This window comes from Podarcis tiliguerta, assembly GCF_965153285.1.
Source record: "Podarcis tiliguerta genome assembly, chromosome: 11".
Taxonomy (NCBI): Eukaryota; Metazoa; Chordata; class Lepidosauria; order Squamata; family Lacertidae; genus Podarcis; species Podarcis tiliguerta.
This window is the reverse complement of record NC_139544.1, coordinates 54,752,819-54,764,974: the sequence shown is the minus strand read 5'-3', so window position 1 is coordinate 54,764,974 and position 12,156 is coordinate 54,752,819.

Genomic DNA, 12,156 nt, shown 5'->3' with positions numbered 1-12,156 from the left:
GAAAGCATAATGCTGAAGGATTAAATGCTTCTTTCAATCAACTCCCCATAAATTCCATTAGAGTGTATATCTCACAATTTGTACTTGCTAAGAGGTCTGTGGGTGGGCGTTTCGCTCCAGAAGCAGGCAGGAAAGAGAACCTGAGAAGAGAAAGTGGGAGACAGATTTTCCTCCTCAGTTGCTTGCTACTGGGCAAAAATAGGGTCATTGCTGGTCATAGCAGAGGCAGGAAGACAGGGAAGATAGTGGGCCGAGGAACAGGGAAGAAAGTGTGCCTGCATCTGCTCTCAGCACTTCCAATAAGGGTGTTGTTATGGGCTGGGGAGTCAGTCTGGATGATGCCCTGAATCTCAGAATCCAGAACAGCAAGAGGGATCGCTGCGCAGTGAAAGCAGCAATCCCTCTTGCTGTTCTGGCTTCTGTGATAGCTGCACAGCCAGCGTTCACTCCATAAGGCGCACACACATTTCCCCTTTTTAGGAGGGAAAAAGTGAGTCTTATAGAGCAAAAAATACGGTACCTCCTGAAAACAAGTCAAGATCAAATTAAAAACTAATTAGGTGGCTTTCCGCAGGATTAGGGCTGGGAACAGTAAATGCTCATCAGACCCAACTGTTTACGCTGTTCTTATATGGGCCTGTGAATATCCCGGGAGGCCTCTTTCATACTAGTTCTTATACAAAAAGAGAAGGGGGGTCAGGCTGAGCCCTGACGAAAGGCCTGGTGGAACAACTCCATCTTGCAGGCCTTGCAGAAAGATGTCAAATCCGGCAGGGCCCTGATCTCATGTGGCAGAGCGAGGCCAGCCTAATCTCCCTGTGGCCCAGGATCTCCAAGATGTTATTATTTTCAGACCGTAAGGTCCTCTGTGGGGTATACCATGAGAGGCGGTCCCACAGGTACGAGGGTCCTAGGCCGTATAGGGCTTTAAAGGTTAAAAGCAGCACCTTGAGCCTGATCCTGTACTCCACTGGGAGCCAGTGCAGCTGGTGTAGCACTGGATGAATGTGATCCCGCGGCAAAGACCCCGTAAGGAGCCTCGCCGTGGCATTCTGCACCCGCTGGAGTTTCTGGCTCAGCTTCAAGGGCAGCCCCACGTAGAGTGAGTTACAATAATCCAGTCTGGAGGTGACCCGTTGCAGGGTTAGACAGTCAAGCCTCTTTGTAAGACAAAAGCCTTAGCTGGCCACTTAAGTACCCTCATCAGCATCTCAAAAGAATAAGCTAGGTTGCAAGAGCTACAACTAAGTGTTGGTGTCCTCAGGGCTAATGGGCCTTTCATCTGCCCCTCCTCACCCAGCTGTGAGGTGAGAGAACAACAGGCAGAGCTGTGTGTGAGAGTTCTGAGCAGGAAGCAGCTTGGAAGCTGGAGACACAAGAGACCTACTTGACCTGTGCTGGATCCCAAGCTATGACCAATGCCGAAGCAGTAAACACCCAGCAATAAAAGATAATGGGAGAGGATTTACCCCAGCAAATTATTTGTCAAAATTACAAATACCTAAATACAGACGGTCATTTACCCTCGCTAGATTCAACGTGCTGCCATCTGCCTTATTGCAGGGCAGATTCAAGGGTAAACCATACGCGGAACAAGTCTGCCCCTGCGGCTTGATGGAGGTAGAAACTGTCTCTCATGCCTTGTTACGCTGCCGTTTCTATGGGGATATACGCTCGGTATTTATTACCCCTGCTATGCAAAAATCTCCAAATTAATCTGAACTTCAATGTCTAAAATCCCTGGTAGAGGACAAGGATGTCACATAGAGGAGGGAGAAAGGTTGTTTTCTGCTGCTCCAGAGAAGCAGACACAGAGCAATGGATCCAAACTACAAGAAAGAAGATTCCACCTAAACATTAGGAAGAACTTCCTGACAGTAAGAGCTGTTCGACAGTGGAATTTGCTGCCAAGGAGTGTGGTGGAGTCTCCTTCTTTGGAGGTCTTTAAGCAGAGGCTTGACAACCATATGTCAGGAGTGCTCTGATGGTGTTTCCTGCTTGGCAGGGGGTTGGACTCGATGGCCCTTGTGGTCTCTTCCAGCTCTATGATTCTATGATTCTATGATCCAGAGATCACATTAAGGGTAGCCAAATTCTGTACAGTTGCCATAAAACTTAGGGAACAAGCTGTGCTATCATAATGATTAAGGCCTTAAATGATAATTTTAGGTTATATGTTAGTGACTAAGTTTTAATTTATATATTTTTTAACTGTTGCTGTATCTGTATTGTCCCTGTTATACCTAATTGCAAATTCAAATGTATCCCTATCGTGTTTTATGACTTCTTTGATATTGTATGTGGGCTGAAACTGGTCTGTGACCGAAATAATAAAATCCATTCAGTGCCGAAGCAAGATCGGTTGGGGTGTTAATGCCGTGAGCCCCTCCATCCTGTGCCCAGGTTGCGTTTATGTGTAAATAGAACCAAATGCCCTAAAGACATCACAGTCTCTGCTAACCTTCATTCCATGGAAACCGAAAGCTCGGAATCCCCAGAGCCTCTTGTTAAGTTGTGGGTGAACATATCAGACAACAGAGCGATTCTTCAAACAGCTCTTGTTTATTCACAAGCCAGGACAGAACTGAACTGAAGGGCTCAGTCAACCTGCTTATGTAGAGCTCCAGTACCACGTTACTGTAACAACTTTCTAAAACTATCCAATCACTGAACGTCACTTTCAATCCTTCATTTGCATAACTATCTACAGTATCCCCCTTGTGGCCCAGGGTGAGAACTTCAGTACATAACACCTCTCACCACTCAAGAGATTTGAATGGTGCATAATGATGTGTACAACCCCACCTGTCTCTTGGTCATGCTGAAGTGTGGTCAACATATAAGGAGACAGCATTGTCAGAGCAGCACTGCCCCTCCCTACCACATGTTTGTTGCCCCTGGTGTCAGGTGTGCCCTGGGGGGGTTTCTTCCAAGCTGCTGTTCTGACAACATTTTCTTGCTATACCGTGGTACCTCGGGTTAAGTACTTAATTCGTTCCGGAGGTCCGTTCTTAACCTGAAACTGTTTTTAACCTGAGGTACCACTTTAGCTAATGGGGCCTCTCGCTGCCACCGCACAATTTCTGTTCTCATCCAAGCAAAGTTCTTAACCCGAGGTACTATTTCTGGTTAGTGGAGTCTGTAACCTGAAGCATATGTAACCCAAGGTACCACTGTAAAAGAGAGAGAGAAAATACAGCCTTCCGTTCTGCGTGGTGGGGAAATTCTGCATGACTGAAAAGACTGGAGCTCTTGCGGTTAAGTAAAAGAGGTCAGCAAAGTTTTTGTGGCTTGGGCCAGTTCACGGTCCTGCAGATGCCGCGGTGGGCCAGAGTGCACACACACATGCACTCATATGCGCAAACGCAGAGGAGGAAGAAGAAGAGTTTGGATTTGATATCCCGCTTTATCACTACCCTAAGGAGTCTGAAAGCGGCTAACAATCTCCTTTCCCTTCCTCCCCCACAACAAACACTCTGTGAGGTGAGTGGGGCTGAGAAACTTCAGAGAAGTGTGACTAGCCCAAGGTCACCCAGCAGCTGCATGTGGAGGAGCGGGGAATCGAACCCGGTTCACCAGATTACGAGTCCACCGCTCAACCACTACACCACACTGGCTCTCAGGAGGCGTGCACAGCTTCCCATTGGCTGCAGAAGCTTCCTGCAGCCAATGAGAAGCGGGTCAGCGTCACGGAAGGCGGTCCCCACTCTGCTCTGCGCACGTGAGCCAACCGAGCGGGCGGCGGGGGTCCGTGGGCCGGTTAAACGACCTCCATGGGCCGCTTGTGGCCCATGGGCCTTAGGTTGCTGACCCCTGAGTAAAAGGATGTCAATACAGCTCTAGGAACAATGATATCAGTGCAAAAGTTCCCCCAACATCTGGGTGCCCAAAATTGTACAGGCTTCTACAGTGGCCAGGCTCACCAGCTCCTCTCAGAAATGATTGCTTCATAAGCAATGTGCCATTTGCTGCAGAATAAAAACTTCCCTCTTGTGTGTGCAGTTTAACAGAAGCGGAAGGTCTGATAATTTGCACTTATTGAGCCAGGAGTTGCCAGCCAGCTTCCAGTGGAATTTTGCCAGGCAGGCATTCCCCTTCCACTCCCCCACCCTGAGTGTTCAATAAACAAAACAAATGTACCAAATAGGCTGGTGAAGCAAGATTTTGTGGCCTGTAAAACTGCTGATCACTTTGAGAGCACTTTGTAAAATATGCAGACTGCTTGATCCCTGTGCTGAAGGAAAGATTGCTTGCAGCAGCTGAACTAGAAGGGGAACTCAAGGCATCATCTAGAATGACCAACCTAAACTTGTAACAATATAATCCCACGGAATGGTTGCATTACCTCCCTCCCCAACAACAAAAAAGCCATTTCTTTAAAGGAATATCATTTCTAGGCCAAAGGTATGACATTGCATTGACACAGCTTCTGGAGCACAGAAACACACTCCCTTTTGTTAATGAGTTGCTGGTGGAGCCTAAAATAGGAGTAACCTCTATTTACTGCCCAAAATGGAAATTAAAGTTTCTAGGTGTCACATTTTAAGAGCCTATTAAAAGTTTCACAGGCAAAAACTCAATTAAGGCTCAATTTCCTCCAGTGCTAATTGCTAGTTCCTAATTAAGAAAATGTATTGCGCTGTTTGTGTTTCAAATTAACAAGAGTTCCTGGAGGAAAAATCAACCCAAGGCCTGCAGACTTTAGCATGTTCCCTTCCTTGCACCTGGTATCGGCACATAATTTTTCTATACTATCTGGAAAGAGACCCTAGGAATTGCAGGCTATGAGGAAACAGGGGAATTGCAACCAAAGGAAGCTTAGCACATAGACCTCCAGGGCTGACCTGAAATTTCAAGGTTTGCCCTGTCCCCTCCAGTGAGGGCTTGAATCTCCAGGTGGATGAGAGTGCATTAAAAAGGGGGGGGGGGAGAGAGAACTATGCACGCATCTTGCAAACTTCAGCCCAGCAGGAGTTGGGTGCAAATCATTGCATAGACTCTCTGGGGGGAGTCTCCCCCCTGCTTCCAACTGATCTCCATCTCCAAGGCTCAGTGGTGAGAGCGAGTGCAGAGGAAGAATCACCAGGGTTGACCCCATGACATGACATGGTACCACTTTGTTCTGCCTTGATCAGACCACACCTGGAATACTGTGTCCAATTCTGGGCACCACAATTTAAGAAGGATATTTAGAAACTGCAGCAGGTGCAGAGGAGGGCGACTAAGATGATCAGAGGTCTGGAAACCAAGCCTTATGAGGAACAGTTGAGGGAGCTGGGTGTGTTTAGCATGGAGAAGTGGAGACTGAGAGGAGATATGATCGCCATCTTCAAATATCTGGGAAATGGAGCAAGCTTGTTTTCTCCTGCTTCAGAGGGTAGGACCCAAACCAAGCTACAAGAAAGGAGATTCCGATTCAACATCAGGAAGAACTTTCTGACAGTAAGAGCTGTTCAACTGTGGAACGGTCTCCCTCGGGAGGTGGTGAACTCTCCTTCCTTGGAGATTATTTATTTATTCATACATACATACATACATACATACATACCTCGCCCATCTGGCTGGGTTTCCCCAGCCACTCTGGGCGGCTCCCAACAGAATATTAAAATACAGTGGTACCTCAGGTTACATACACTTCAGTTTGCATATGCTTCAGGTTACAGACTCTGCTAACCCAGAAATAGTACCTCGGGTTAAGAACTTTGCTTCAGGATAAGAACAGAAATCGTGCTCCGGCGGCGCGGGTTCAGCAGGAAGCCCCATTAGCTAAAGTGGTGCTTCAGGTTAAGAACAGTTTCAGGTTAAGAACGGACCTCCAGAACAAATTAAGTACTTAACCCGAGGTACCACTGTACAATAATCTGTTAAACATTAAAAGCTTCCCTAAACAGGGCTGCCTTCAGATGTCTTCTAAAAGTCTGGCAGTTGTTTTTCTCTTTGACATCTGGTGGGAGGGCGTTCCACAGGACGGGTGCCACTACCGAGAAGGCCCTCTGCCTGCTTCCCTGTAACTTGGCTTCTCACAGTGAGGGAAGCGCCAGAAGGCCTTTGGAGCTGGACCTCAGTGTCCGGGCAGAATGATGGGGGTGGAGACGCTCCTTCAGGTATACTGGACCGAGGCCGTTTAGGGCTTTAAAGGTCAGCACCAACACTTTGAATTGTGCTCATAAACATACTGGGAGCCAGTGGTAGGTCTTTCAAGACCGGTGTTATGTGTTATCAGAGGTTGGATGGCCATCTGTCAATTCTGTGATATCACCAGGGGTCACCCCTAGGTCTCCGATTTGGGCCCTGAAATCTTAGGGTTTGGGATTCTCCTGATGTGCCAACCCTAGCTTAACATGACAGCCTTGTTCGCAGCTTAGGGTCTATGTCATTTTGTTTTGCTTAGATCTGGAGCATTGGCACTATTACAAGAGCCACATAACATCTGTTCTGCCCTTGTACTCAATGGATATTTCATCATGGCAGCATCTACACTCCGGAACTCCCTGCCTATTGATTTTGAACATTTAAAGTGGGATCATAGTGCTTTAAACGTATAGTGGAGATGGGGCCAAAGGCACGTCTGATGGTCGATGAACAAATGCAGCCATGTTATCCAGTGGATCATTTCCCTGTCTGGAAGCATGTGTTTCTACAAGACCAACAGAAGGAGGAGACGAACAGCTGCCAGCTGCCTGAGCAGCAACTGAAAAGCTACGGCCAGTGCTAGTCACTCTGGGTCTTCTTGATGTATAGTTGTTTACAAGAAATAAAGTGCATTCCTGCACGGAATGTTAATTAAAAAATATGTTAGAACAGGGCTGCTGTGATCTGGAAGAAAGGAACCCTTGTGCTGATTCAGTAGGCAAGCGAACCATGGAGAGGCTGGGGAGAAGGCACCAGTCGAAGCTCTTTTTTGTTTGTTATTTACAGGGGGGAAATCTGAGTTGTGTCATTAAGCAGAGGGTAGGTGGCCACCTTTCACGGATGCTTTAGTGGAGATTCTTGCATTGCCCGATGGAAGAAGAATGGGAAAAAAATAAAGTATATTTACAGAAATATTGCAAAATTAGTGAATGTTAGAAGAATATTGCAATGAAGTTACATGGTTTTAGCAGAAGTGTTATTAAGAATTATACAAAAATTAATTGTTAATGCGCTAAAGTGGAAAATTTAAAGTTAAACTGTGTTAGGATAAATTATAGAACAAAAATTGAGAAAGAGGGAAAGGATTTGTTGAACCAGCTAATTTGAACTAGAATACAAAAAAGGGAGGTGCAAGGAAGTCGAGGAAACAAGTAAATGAAAGATAAAGAAATGAAATTTGGATGTGTTTTTAAATGTTTTAGTTTTTTCTTGTTGTTCTGTGGTATTGTTTTTTATTTTTATTTTTGATGTATTGTCTGTTAAATTTTTTATTGTTTCTTCTTTTCTTCTTTATTCTTTTTCTTTTTGTAACTATTAAACATTTAATAAATATTATTTTAAACATAAAAAAAAAGATTCTTGCATTGCCGGGGGTTGGGCTAGATGACCTTTGGGTCCTTTCCACTCTATGATTCTATGGCAGATTCAGGTTAAATAATGTTTTGCTTAAGTCCGAGCTACCAATTTTCTGCATGAAAAGCTAGGATGCCACCAACTTAAAAAGAGGATTGAACAAATCCATAGTTTGTTGGAGGCAGCAGTGCTTCCCAGTACCAAATGATGGTGATGACTGGAACCTGCAACAAAATGTTGCCTTTTGGAGTACAGTGGTACCTTGGTTTACGAACTTAATCTGTTACAGAAGTCCGTTCTTAAACCAAAGCGTTCTTAAACCAAGGCGTGCTTCCCCATAGCAGCGGGGGACTCAATTTACAAATGGAACACACTCAACAGGAAGCGGAACATGTTCTTATTCCAAGGCAAAGTTCACAAACTAAACCACCTACAGTGGCACCTCGGGTTACATACACTTCTGGTTACAGACTCCGCTAACCTAGAAATAGTACCTCGGGTTAAGAACTTTGCTTCAGGATGAGAACAGAAATCGTGCTCTGGTGGTGCGGCCCCCATTAGCTAAAGTGGTACCTCAGGTTAAGAACAATTTCAGATTAAGAACGGACCTCTGGAACGAATTAAGTACTTAACCCGAGGTACCACTGTACTTCCGGGTTTGCAGCATTCTTAATCCAAGTTGCTCATAAACTAAGCTGTTCTTAAACCAAGGTACCACTGTATTCCTGATTAGGGTGCCAGGCAGCCAGCCATGCCCCCTTCCTGGATATTCCATTCCACACACCCCAACAATCAACATGTTGTGCCTAGTGATCCTCACATAAAGCCCTCTATAACAAAAAAACCCACAATTGTACACCAGCAAACCTTTGGGTTTCCCCTGAGCATGCCTCTCACTTGTGCGTGGATAGTGTCATTTTTGCCAAGGTCTGGCACTCACAGAATCCAGTTTTCTGTTAGTGAAAGGGATTGCCAAACTTAATGGGACTTGTGGGCACTTTTAGAATTTGGGGGAAGAATTGTGGGCATCACCCCCTATTGTTATTTCTCCCCCCACTGTCCAGCATCATGTTGCCATGCTCCCCAGCAGATAGAAAACACACATAGATCATTTGCTTTTCCACGGAGTCTGAATAAAAGTCAGATCCAGTAGAATTAAAATTAAAAGCCTCTCGGCTTTGCATGATTGCCATCAAAGTCTGCCAAAAATATAGCATTACTGTAAAATAAAAACCACAGAAACAATGTATTTATGAGGGTGGGGTGCAGTGGCGTAGCGTGGGTTGTCAGCACCCGGGGCAAGGCAAGTAATTTGCGCCCCCTAACCCAGGCAAGGCAAGTAATTTGCGCGCCCCCCTCGCTGCACTGTCCCTCCCCCAGATAGTCCCTCACTCTCTCTCCGCACCGCACCGCACGCCTGGCACCCTCCCCTCCACAGTGGGCAGCGACCCGGCGGCTCGGATCGGATTCGCACAGCCAGCACTGCAGTGAGAGAGAGTGAGTGAGCCAGTTAGGGGCAGAGAGCTGCGAGTGCGAGCACCCCCCCCAGATGTTGCGCCCGGTGCGGCCGGCCCCCCCTGCACCCCCCACACTACGCCACTGGTGGGGTGCCCCCCATAATACTTCAAGAGTAGATATGGGTCCAGAGTTAGCAACTGGGGTTGTATCTCTAACAGCGGGGCTGGAAAACTCACTTAGCTTTTGCATAGGCATTGCAGAACTTATCCACTGCTAGACTGGCAACTGCATCTTTAGTTATCAGGTCTGTTGACAGTGATGTAAATACAGCAAACAAACTCTCCAAGATCAAAGTAGATCAAAGGACTGGTGTGCCTTGTGCACCCTCTGCTGGCTTCACAGCCGTCTTTAAAAATGCTTCAAGAGTTGAGCGCAAAGCAAGGTTGTCTCTGAATTTGCCTCTGCAGTCCATAAGCAGCACATGGAGAATGAATGCATGGGACTTTTAAAATTGCCGCAGTGTTCCTGAAGCCCCTGGGTAAGCTAGTTCTCTTTGTTAACGGAGAAATCTGAGGGCTCCCTTGGACAAAAAACAAGGAGATCAGCCAGGAATACCAGAGCAAAACAGCAGCCAGTAGGCTTGGTCTTTATTGAAGACTGTCGCAACAGGACTCCCACCTGCCACAAGGTGGAACAAGATGGAAGCCCCAAGCAAAAGAGCCCCCAAACTTTTATTAGCTGCTAATCCCCATGTTAAACCCCCCAAAACTACATCACTAATACATCCTGAAAGGGGAGGTTTGGTGGCAGTAATCTGAGCATCCTGGACCCTGCCCCATGGTTCTCCTTGCCCTCCACCAAACACCCATCAAGTGGAACAAAAAAATATATTTACATTTCCCTGTTTCCCAGCCAAGTTAATCACACCCTTTGGTCTTCATCTGGGTTTGTTCTTTCTGGAATGGCTACCTGTCTGGCACTCAGGTATCAGGATGGCAGGAATTATCACTCAGGCAGAGGGGCTGCTGAGTAGCTGAGCTCACATGTCTATATGAATTTCTGAAGTTTTCTTTGTGAGCCAGTACATAGATACATTTATCAGTGAATTGTTACATTTGGTATTGTGGAGCAAAGGCCCTTTGAATACATAGGAAGAAACTGTGATGAAGTGTTTTGTGGGGACAAATCACAAAAGTGATTGTTCTGATTTTGGTAGTGGGCTGCATGTGCATGATATCTGCTGGAGGGGCAACCTCCCCCCAAACTATACATAAATTCCTGCAACATCTTTGTTATTGCCACTGGGGTGGGGGAAAGTATTATGCACCCAATTGTCACTGGGAAAGAAGTATCAAACATCCAGGTCCAGCAAGCATGCCTTTCCTTCCAGTTGCTGATCATGGCTAGTTGATGTTTCTGAAGATGTGAACACAAACTGCAGTTTCCAGAATTATTGGGTGGGTGGGTGCTTTAAATATATGGTGTAAATGCAGCCTGAGTCTCCTTTTGCTCTCTACAGGTGTCCAACAACTACAGCAGAGATGGGGAACTGGATCCAGCCCTTGGGTCAGACACTTATCTCAAAAACCTCCCATGACTAGGGGCCATCAAGTGCCCCAGTTTTGCATAGTGTTTTGCAAGTCTTTACAGTCTTTTTAGGGGGACGTGGGTGGCGCTGCGGTCTAAACCACAGAGCCTAGGACTTGCCGATCAGAAGGTCGGCAGTTCGAATCCCCGCAAGGGCTGAGCTCCCGTTGCTCGGTCCCTGTTTCTGCCCACCTAGCAGTTCAAAAGCACGTCAAAGTGCAAGTAGATAAATAGGTACCGCTCTGGCGGGAAGGTAAACAGTGTTTCCGTGCACTGCTCTGGTTCACCAGAAGCGGCTTAATCATGCTGACCACATGACCTGGAAGCTGAGCTGTCTGCGGAAAAACACCGGCTCCCTTGGCCTATAGAGCGAGATGAGCGCGCAATGCCAGAGTCGTCCGCGACTGGACCTAATGGTCAGGGGTACCTTTACCTTACAGTCTTTTTGCCACTGGTTCAAGACTCTTCTCTTTCAACAAGCCTTTTAAGTGGGCATTTTCATCCCTGCTTCTACCTGTGTGGGATCCGAGTTTGTTTTTATATATGGAATTGTTTCGTGTATGTTTTCACTGCATTGTGAAATCACTTGGAGGTGTGTCTTAGGAAGCAAGTCCTAGATGAAATCATGATAATAATTCCTGACAATCACCTGGTACATTCTGAGTCCAATCCACCAGTTGAAATTAGGCCAGATCTGAGTTGGGTGTGTGAAAGCTAGAAGCCTGTGATGGGGAGAGCAATGCCTGATGTCTATTTGAAGCCCAAGTTGTGGCTATGGGTGAAGCAAGACCCTCTTAGGGTGTTAGTGCTGTGAACCCCTCCATCAAAGGCTCAGGTTGTAGACATGTGTAAATAAACTATATATCATAAAGACACCCAAGTCTCCTCTGTGCCTCATTCCAAAGGAAACACAAACCCTGAATGACTGCTTGAAATTGCTGGAATCTTGCACCACGCAAGAGGTTGGGGTGGCATGCAACTGTAACAAAAAAATAACTCTCCCCAAAGTTTAAAAGACCATAGATTGTTTAATTAGCCCAAGACCTGGGAGAAGAGGAATGCTTTTGCCTGGCAAAACAGAAATACAGCGTCCAAGTCAAGGGAAGTCATGGTACCACTCTGTTCTGCCTTGGTAAGACCCCACCTGGAGTCCTGTGTCCAGTTCTGGGCACCACAATGTAAGAAGGGTATTGACAAGCTGGAACACGTGCAGAGTGGATGGTAACTAAGATGTTTAAAGGTCTGGAAACCAGGCCTTACAAGGAACGGTAGGGGGTATGTTCAGGGCTTTTCTTCTAGAAAAAACGGTGCTGGTACAGCGTACACTTGATTACCCCCAGAAAAGAAAGCACTGGGTTATGTTTAGCCTGGAAAAGAGGAGATACGATAGCTGTCTTCAAATACTTAAAGCAGTGTTCCATGGAAGATGAACCAAGCTTGTTTTCTCCTGCTCCGGAGGGTAGAATTCGAACCAATGGCTTCAAGTTACAAGAAAGGAGATTTGGACCAAAAAACAGGAAAAAGCTTTCTGACAATGACAGCTGTTTGACAGTGGAATGGTCTCCCTTGGGAGGTTGTGGACTCCCCTTCCTTGAAAGTTTTTAAGCAGAGGTTGAATAGTCATCT